Raw genomic sequence first — 10,236 nt, 5'->3', positions numbered from 1 at the left:
TTCCTGTGCACATCACATGCGATTTGTGTGCGGTGTGATTGGAGCCCTACATTTTGTATGGCTCTAATCGCACCTGCACCAAAAATGTAGAGGACCCTTGTTTGGGTCCGCACTAGAATCGGATCGCATGGGTATTCACACCTATGCGATCCGATTCTGCACATCGCACCGCGTTTTGTGGAAAACTTTCGGGGTGTTAACATACACACCTGCAGCGGTTCGCATGAATGGGGTGCGATTCTGATGTGGTGCGGAATTTGCACTGAAAACGCAAATTACGAACCGCGTCAGTGTGAAGGGGCTAAAGAAGAACAAGGAGTCCTGGAAGTGATGGTTTGCCCCCCACAGAGCCCTGATCTCCCCATCATGGAGTCTGTCTAGGATGACACGAAGAGACAAGGATTGGAGGTGGCCGACACCTACAGAAGATCTGGGCTCAGATCTCCAATACACACAGAGAACAACCAACCCGTTGACCTAAATTTATGACCTCCTACTCTCTAGCTCCCTTGTCTCCTCCTCCCATGCTCGTCTCCAGGACTTCTCCAGAGCCTCCCCCATCCTCTGGAACTCTCTACCCCAATTTATCAGACTATTGCCTACTCTGCTCACTTTTAGGTGATCTCTGAAAACCTCTCTCTTCAGAGAAGCCTATCCTGCCCTCAGCTAATAATGGAATCTTCTATTCCTCCTACCAGTCCATCCCCCACAGTTACTACCTTTTGTACTACTAGCCCCTCCCTTAGATTGTAAGCTCCAAGGATCAGGCCCTCCTATCCCTCTTGTATTGAACTGTATTGTTGCTGTATTGTCTCCTGTTATATTGTAAAGTGCTGAGCAAACTGTTGGCGCAATATAAATCCTGTATAATAATAATGCCGAAATTAGAGTGCGGGAAATGTTTCGTTCGAAAAGAAGACCTTCTCAGACATCAGAGAAGTCACAAAAAAAGTTTGGACCTCTACAAGCCTTAGATTCTCCAGGGTTGAGGGGGCAGATAGAGGTGGGGAATCCCAACACCGAAAGAATACACAGGGCAGGGCTCATAGCCACTGGCTGCAAGCGTTGATCAAATGCTGGTTTTCCAGCAGCACCGTTCAATAGAAGCCAGTCGCTAGAAGAAACAGAACAGACAGCAGCACGCATCGACTGAGAGTCGACCAGTTCCTGCTGAACTGTCTTTGCATAGCTTTGCTCTGACCCCTCGCCCTCCTGAGGATTTCCCCCCCTTCCTGACCAGGCATTTTCCTGCGTTACGGCGCTATACTGACAATTGCACAGTCGTGCAATGCTGCACCCAAATGGTGGTATTTGATCGCCTCTGCGGGTTTTATTTTTTATGCTATAAGCAAAAAAACCTGACAATTTTGAGAAAAATTTTTTTGGACTTTTTGCTATTAAACACTTCCAGTAAAAAATTTTTAAAAATCAAATTTCATCAAAAATTTAGGCTAAAATATATTCTGCTCCGTGTCTTTGCTAAAAAGAATCCCGATATGTGTAAATTAATTAGTTTACGTGAAAATTATAGCGTTTACAAATCGCGGTATAGATACTGGAGTTTTTTTTGTTTTGTTTTTAATACTAGTAATGGCGGCGATCAGCGACTTATTATGGGACTGTGGCGGACATTCTGACATTGGGATGGAACTGACTTGGTGTCACTGACATCCTAAGTGATACCAATACAGTGATCAGTGCTAATAAAAAGCACTGACACTGTACAAATAGCACTGGGCAGGAAGGGGTTAACATCTGGGGTGATCAAAGGGTTAACTGTGTGCTGTGTTCTACTGTGCAGGCATGCTGCTTTGTATGACCCTGCTATGCAGAGCCATACAAAGCAGTGTGCAGGAGCTGACAGGGAAGAGATCTGTATTGTTTACATAAAGGTCTCTCCCCTGTCACGGATACTCGGCGTGAAAGTGATAGCGTCTACAAATGGCGGTATAGATACTGGAGTTTTTGTTTTTTTTATACTAGTAATGGCGGCAATCAGCAACTTAACTAATCATTTTTTTTGTAATTCTCTGTTAACGGGGCATGGCAGGGGTGTGTGTCCTATACAGACATACTTTTGCTAATAGGTGTCCCTCTTTTCCATCTCAAAAAGTTGGAAGGTGTGAGAAGAAGAAGAGAACAACCCAAAAGATTTCCCTGAAAATTTAAATATTAGAAAAATGAGAAAAACCCCACAAACAATACTCATTTATTTTCACTGCAATAATGCAACTACAATGACCTCCACTACTACAAGGACCACATTCTTGTCTGACATTTCTTCACTTTCTTCATGGTATACTAATCAGCATGTGTGACATAATGCAGGCTGTGATATTTATATTCTCCATAAGGTGGTGATCTCTTGGTGGAGGCGCTCAAAAAGGAAGTCATGTGACCTGTACACAGGAAGTGATGTCACATGGAAACAGGAAGTTCTGGGTTATAGTTTAGTTGGGAGACAAAGCTGGAACTGGCAGCAGAAAAGGTAAAACAATGGTTTATAATATGTACACCAATACATCCTAAATATAGAGCCATTTATCCAACCGTCCATCCAGATCCTCTGGTTTATAGACCGGATACGTCCTAAATATAGAACCATTTATCCAACCGTCCATCCAGAGCCTCTGGTTTATAGACCGGATACGTCCTAAATATAGAACCATTTATCCATCCGTCCATCCAGAGCCTCTGGTTTATAGACCGGATACGTCCTAAAAATAGAACCATTTATCCAACCGTCCATCCGGAGCCTCTGGTTTATGGACCGGTTACGTCCTAAATATAGAACCATTTATCCAACCGTCCATCCAGAGCCTCTGGTTTATGGACCGGTTACGTCCTAAATATAGAACCATTTATCCAACCGTCCATCCAGAGCCTCTGGTTTATAGACCGGATACGTCCTAAATCTAGAACCATTTATCCAACCGTCCATCCAGAGTCTCTGGTTTATAGACCGGATACGTCCTAAATATAGAACCATTTATCCAACCGTCCATCCAGAGCCTCTGGATTATAGACCGGATACGTCCTAAATATAGAACCATTTATCCAACCGTCCATCCAGAGCCTCTGGATTATAGACCCTATACATCCTAAATATAGAACCACAACTGTCCATCCAGAGCCTCTGGTTTATAGACCGGATACGTCCTAAATATAGAGCCATTTATCCAACTGTCCATCCAGAGCCTCTGGTTTATAGACCGGATACGTCCTAAATATAGAACCATTTATCCAACCGTCCATCCAGAGCCTCTGGTTTATAGACCGGATACGTCCTAAATATAGAACCATTTATCCAACTGTCCATCCAGAGCCTCTGGTTTATAGACCGGATACATCCTAAATATAGAACCATTTATCCAACCGTTCATCCAGAGCCTCTGGTTTTTCATCACAGGACATCACCCATCATAGTGCCTCCACCTCACTGTCTGACAACAGAGGGAACCAGTGCCAAGAAGATTCTAGAAGTCACCCAGAAGATCACTGATCTGCTGTCAGGAGAGGTGAGCGGAGCCTGAAATTCTGGGACATTCTCCGGTAACAGACAAGGGATGTATCTGGATGGTGACTGTATCATTGTGTGTGCCAGGTTCCTATAAGGTGTCAGGATGTCACTGTCTATTTCTCCATGGAGGAGTGGGAGTATTTAGGACACACTAATCTCTACAAGGACGTCATGATGAACAATCAGCCGCCCCTCACATCACCGGGTAAGACGAGACTTTATTGTAAAGGAGAGAGCAGTACGGAGGGTCCACTTAGATCCCCCATCATCTGATAAACACATAGAAGTGATGGATTCAGTCAGTGTGTGTGTTTCCTACAGATGGATCCAGTAATGGGAACCCACCAGAGAGATGTCCCCGTCCTCTGTATTCCCAGGATTCTACACAGGAAGATCACACCATCCTTCACCATCATCAGGTAGATGGATCCAGTAATGGGAACCCACCAGAGAGATGTCCCCGTCCTCTGTATTCCTGGGATTCCACACAGGAAGATCACACCATCCCCCACCATCATCAGGTAGGTGGGTAGAACACAAAAGTGACTCATCAGTATGAGAATATACAATTATCTCGGTTATTTGCCCTAACAATTTAAAGATCTTTTTTCTTTTTATTGGATTAGCATGAAGAACATATGTGTGTGAAAGTGAAGGTTAAAGAGGAAGAAGAGGTGATGACTGTGATTGCTTATGAGGAATCTACGGAGGAAGTAGGGATGATGGTGACAATCAAACAAGAAGAACCCTTTCTAGACATTAATGCAGGTGAGTAATGAACACTAATTAAAGAAACTGTTCACGTATATATAGATTGATATTTGAGCATCTGTAGACCTACACAATATCAGGTAATGGGACCTCTACAAGGACATCATGATGGACAATCAGCTGCCCCTCACATCACCGGGTAAGAGGAGACTTTATTGTAAAGGAGAGAACAGTACGGAGGGTCCACCTAGATCCCCCATCATCTGATAAACACATAGAAACAATGGATTCAGTCAGTGTGTGTGTTTCCTACAGATGGATCCAGTAATGGGAACCCACCAGAGGGATGTCCCCGTCCTCTGTATTCCCGGCATTCCACACAAGAAGATCTCACCATCCCTCACCATCATCAGGTAGGTGGGAATGAGTATATAGGCCTAAAATGTACTCCTAGCTATGAGATGACTTTGTGTTCCTCTGTATACATGTATTCTATCATCTTCGGGGTTTAGGGTGAAGAACTGAAATACATCAAAGTTGAGATTAAAGAGGAAGAAGAAGAGAGGTTGGTGAGTGGAGATCAGCAGTCTATGGAGGAGGGGAAGATGATTATGAAAAGTAAACAGGAGGAATCTTCTCTACATATGGACACAAGTAAGTCATAAACACGAAATGAAGAAACAGTTCACAATTTAATTTTACTTTCATGAATATAAATTTACATTGGTTAAAAAAGACAAATGTCCGTTGACAAAACATCTTAAGCCCACAATCAAACCAAGTGAAGAGTGAAACCCATATAAACAAGGATTTTCTTTAAATACATTTCTTCCTGATCCCAAATGGTAATCAGAGATCTCCCTGGCTCAACATTCTACTATATTTTTTACTGCAAAAACTGGTAGCCTTTTTTTCCTTTTCTGAGATAAAATAGTAAGTCAGTAAAAAAACTTTTTCTTGTGGCATACTAGTCTACATTTTAGAGCTCTTCTGCAAAGAATTGTCTTTGTATACTCTGGTTAAATGTTTTTCCTCCAAAACCAGTTTATGCTGCCCGTGTTGAAGAACTTCACATGCTTCACTAAGGAAAAGATCAAGAAACCCTAACTCTTGACAGTAAGAAAATCATCGATGTACCTAACCATCAAACCAACATTCCCAACAAATGGAGGAGATATTGTTGGCCATATGATATAGAAATTTCCAGTCCTCTAGAATGTAATCTTTGTTTTAAACACTACCCAATGTTCCCAACAAATGAGGAGGAGATACTGTACACCATATGAAAGGTCCATCTCCATTCCTCAATATAACATCATGTTCCCAACAAATGAGGAGGAGATACTGGACACCATATGGAAGGTCCATCTCCATTCCTCAATATAACGTCATGTTCCCAACAAATGAGGAGGAGATACTGGACATCATATGAAAGGTCCATCTCCATTCCTCAATATAAAGTCACGTTCTCAACAAATGAGGAGGAGATACTGGACACCATATGAAAGGTCCATCTCCATTCCTCAATATAGAACGTCATGTTCCCAACAAATGAGGAGGAGATACTGGACACCATATGAAAGGTCCATCTCCATTCCTCAATATAACGTCATGTTCCCAGCAAATGAGGAGGAGATACTGGACACCATATGAAAGGTCCATCTCCATTCCTCAATATAACATCGTGTTCCCAACAAATGAGGAGGAGATACTGGACACCATATGGAAGGTCCATCTCCATTCCTCAATATAACGTCATGTTCCCAACAAATGAGGAGGAGATACTGGACACCATATGAAAGGTCCATCTCCATTCCTCAATATAACATCGTGTTCCCAACAAATGAGGAGGAGATACTGGACACCATATGGAAGGTCCATCACTGTTAAAGGTCTATTTCCATTCTAACGCAATGTTATCAATGCACAAACATTGTTACCCAGTGTGGTTTGGGTGTAATGTGTCCTTTATGTTGTTTGAACTCATACTTTTCTGTTATGAAAGTTACATCAAATATAAGACTCCTGAATTCAAGACATTACGAATTCTTATCACACCTTTTTGAACCTTTCTTTCCAACAGATGGACTCTGTGTTCGGAATATAAATACCTCAGAGGAAGATGCTATTTTATTTTCAGATGATGAGAAAGATACCGGGACAGAACAACATTCTCCAAGAACAAATTCGTTTTGTCAAATATTACATCACAGACCTCACAGTTTGGCAGCATCAATGGGTCCTTTTATTCCTGAGGAATCCTCTATTCATTCATGTAATATGACTTCAGATTTTCATCATAAATCTCACAGTGTGGAGAGGTCTACAGATCCATCTAATACCCAGGAGTCTCCATTTACCCATGAAGGAGTTCATACAGTAGACAATTCATTGTCATGTTCAGAGTGCAGGAAATCCTTCACTGATAGCAGAGCACTTTTTACACATCAGAGAACTCTCACACATGAACATCCTTCTTCCTTTTCCAATGACGGGAAATGTTTCACTATGAAAGGAAAAGTTATGCACCAGAGGATTCACACAGCTGAGCATCCTTTATCCTGTTCGGAGTGCGGAAAATTTTTCACTCAGAAAGGGGACCTTTTGAAACACCAGAGAACTCACACAGGTGAGCGTCCTTTTTCCTGCTCAGAGTGCGGGAAATGTTTCACTCAGAAAGGAATCCTACTTATTCACCAGAGAATTCACACAGGTGAGCGTCCTTTTTCCTGCTCAGAGTGCGGGAAATGTTTTGCACATAGAGAGGGTCTTTTTATACACCAGAGAATTCACACAGGGGAGCGTCCTTTTTCCTGTTCAGAGTGTGGGAAATGTTTCACAGAGAGAGGAGGCCTTCTTAGACATCGGAGAATTCACACACAGGAGCGTCCTTTTTCCTGTTCAGATTGTGGGAAATGTTTCTCTCAGAAAGCAGACCTTCTTAGACACCAGAGAATTCACACAGGGGAGCGTCCTTTTTCCTGTTCAGAGTGCGGGAAATGTTTCACAGAGAAAGGAGGCCTTCGTAGACACCAGAAAATTCACACAGGTGAGCGTCCTTTTTCCTGTTCTGAGTGTGGGAAAGGTTTCATTGTGAAAGAAAAACTTCTTATACACCAGAGAATTCACACTGGTTAGCACCCTTTTTCCTTTTACTGTCGAAAATGTTTTATTCAGAAAGCAAATCTTCTTACACATTTGAAAAGCCACACAGGTGAGCACCCTTTTGAATGTTCGGAAGTGGTGGAACTGTTTCATGCAGAAAGGAGACCTTCTGAAACACCAGAAAATTCAAATGGGCCAGTGTCCTATTCAGACAGAGAACGTTGCATCATTCACTAAGGAAAAGATTATGGAACCTCAACTGTTGACTATAAGAATATCATTGCTGTATCATTGACCCTATATCCTAATGTTCGCAATGATGATGGTGACCAGATGGGGTACACACCTCCCTCCCTCTGAAGAATGTAATCTTTCAATTACCATATTAGCAAATGAGGATATACTGTACACCATATGAAAGGTCCATCTCCATTCCTCAATATAACGTCATGTACCCAACAAATGAGGAGGAGATACCGTATACCATATGAAAGGTCCATCTCCATTCCTCAATATAACGTCATGTTCCCAACAAATGAGGAGGAGATACTGGACACCATATGAAAGGTACATCTCCATTCCTCTATATACCATCATGTTCCCAACAAATGAGACAGTGGACACCATATGGAAGGTCCATCTCCATTCCTCAATATAACGTCATGTTCCCAACAAATGAGGAGGAGATACTGGACACCATATGGAAGGTCCATCTCCATTCCTCAATATAACGTCACTTTCCCAACATATCAGGAGGAGATACTGGACACCATATGAAAGGTCCATCTCCAGTCCTCAATGTAACGTCATGTTCTCAACAAATGAGGAGGAGATACTGGACACCATATGGAAGGTCCATCTCCAGTCCTCAATATAACGTCACGTTCCCAGCACATGAGGAGGAGATACTGGACACCATATGAAAGGTCCATCTCCATTCCTCAATATAACGTCATGTTCCCAACAAATGAGGAGGAGATACTGGACACCATATGAAAGGTCCATCTCCATTCCTCAATATAACGTCATGTTCCCAACAAATGAGGAAATACTGTACACCATATGAATGGTCCAACTCTATTCTTCAAGGTCCATTTGCATTCTCACAGTACAAATATCATCATTGCACAGACTCTGTTTACTGGTGTGATTTTAGTGCATTGTATCCTTTATCTGATTTTTAATTTCTTGTTTTAGTTATGATTGCTCCAAATTCCATGTCAGAACTTGTAGGACCGTATGACCTCCGAATGCTAAACATAAAGCATACGTTAACATTTATTAAAAGACTGCTTCTCAACAAATATTCACAGTATATAAAATATGAGTACTTTGGGGGGAGATTTTGTTTTATTTCCAGAAGATATTAGGACTGTTCACTATTCCCGAATAATAAATTCCTTTAGTCAAAAGAAAGATCAATGAGCTCTTCTCATACTGAGGAATCTTCTGATAAATCACACCTTGTTACCCCATGTTCACATCTGAGATCTCACAGTGTGAATAGATCAGCAGATCCACCTACTGCTAAGGAATTTCTTTCACGAGTTTAACCAGTAGAGCATTCCTTGCAGGGTGGATTTGATTTAAATCAAACTGATTTAAATCACAATTTAAATCACGATTTAAATCACTAGTCAGTAAGGCTTGATTTAAATCATAGTTTTCTACATAAAGACTAATTCTTGCTGGTATAACTTTAATATGCAAGTAGATGAAGATTTTTAGAATAACAACTTTTCATATTAGTTTTTTTATCCCCAGTTTAATAGGTTAATCATTCATATTTGGACAACTTTTCTGTTGTACTTAGGAAGGAGAAAAATAATCATTACCTTAATAATAACAATTTAAATAGATTTATTCAACTGAAACAGTAACATTACAACATATGTTATTTGCTTAAACAAACATCCATGTTTGTTAACTAATTTGGCTAAACAAAATATATATATATTAAGAAACTTAGACTGTCAGCCCCTTCCTCCTCACACTTAGTTTCACTTTCTTCTTGTGCAGATCTATTCCACTCCAAACAAACAGAAAAATATTGTTTCTATTCACTGAACTTCTTGAAACTTAGCACTGAAGGGGTTGATTCTGTATTCATAGGTTTGTAGAAGTTAGGATTAAGGTCTTTTTCTTAACTCTGTTCATGTTATAACATTTTTGCTGTGAAGAAGAGGCATGTGATCTCCGCTGAGTCAAATTCAGTTTTGAGAACTGCAAAAGTAAACCAAGCATCTGTGATAATATCTTGTAGGCAGAGAAACTGCCCAACAATCTTACAAAAACCTCTGGAAGAGCATGACATTGTGAATGGATTCATGGAATTTATTTACCAAAAAAATTAAACATATACAGCCTTATTCTACATAATTAAAAAACTAATCTTTATTTCATGATGGAATAACCTTTGGATGGTAATATATTTTCCTCAAAAAGCATTTTATTTAAAAAAATCAGATTTAAATAAAAAAAATCTGATTTAAATAAAAAAAATCCGATTTTTTTGATTTTTAAAAAAAAATCATTGATTTTTATCCACCCTGATTCCTTGTCATGTTTGGTGTGTGGGAAATCGTTCACAGATCACATCTTACACACCAGAAAACTCACAAAAGTGAGCATCCCTATTTTCACTAAGGGTGCCGGAAAAGTTTCTTTGAGGAAAGAGAACTACTTACCTACCAGAAAATTCACACAGGCAAGCCCCCTTTCTCATGGTTGCAGGGGTGTAAATATTTGCTTCAGAAAGAGGACCTTCGTAGACACCAGAGAAGTCACATGGGTGAGCGTTCCTGATCATTCTTTGTGCCGGAAATCTTTCATACATACAACACACCTTCTTGAACACCAGAGATTTCACATACACAAGCATCCTTTTTTTTTGGCTTACA

General features: G+C 40.7%; 1 pseudogene across 1 annotated transcript in view; it reads left to right on the top strand.

The window, feature by feature from the left end:
- The first annotated feature begins 2,433 nt into the window (after positions 1–2,433).
- The window catches only part of LOC149453404 (uncharacterized), a 30,877-nt pseudogene continuing 23,074 nt past the window's right edge, over positions 2,434–10,236 (top strand). Inside the window, exons 1-9 of the transcript XR_016314703.1 lie at positions 2,434–2,488; positions 3,410–3,518; positions 3,605–3,725; positions 3,842–4,041; positions 4,147–4,288; positions 4,547–4,644; positions 4,744–4,885; positions 6,315–7,364; positions 7,446–7,471. The product of XR_016314703.1 is annotated as an uncharacterized LOC149453404 (transcript). The remainder of the gene's footprint in view (positions 2,489–3,409; positions 3,519–3,604; positions 3,726–3,841; positions 4,042–4,146; positions 4,289–4,546; positions 4,645–4,743; positions 4,886–6,314; positions 7,365–7,445; positions 7,472–10,236) is intronic.

Source organism: Staurois parvus, unplaced genomic scaffold, assembly GCF_062004578.1.
Source record: "Staurois parvus isolate SC_StPar_1 unplaced genomic scaffold, SC_StPar_1.0 ptg000449l, whole genome shotgun sequence".
NCBI lineage: Eukaryota > Metazoa > Chordata > Amphibia > Anura > Ranidae > Staurois > Staurois parvus.
Note: the sequence above shows the minus strand (reverse complement) of the source record. Positions and strands in the feature narration are given on the sequence as shown.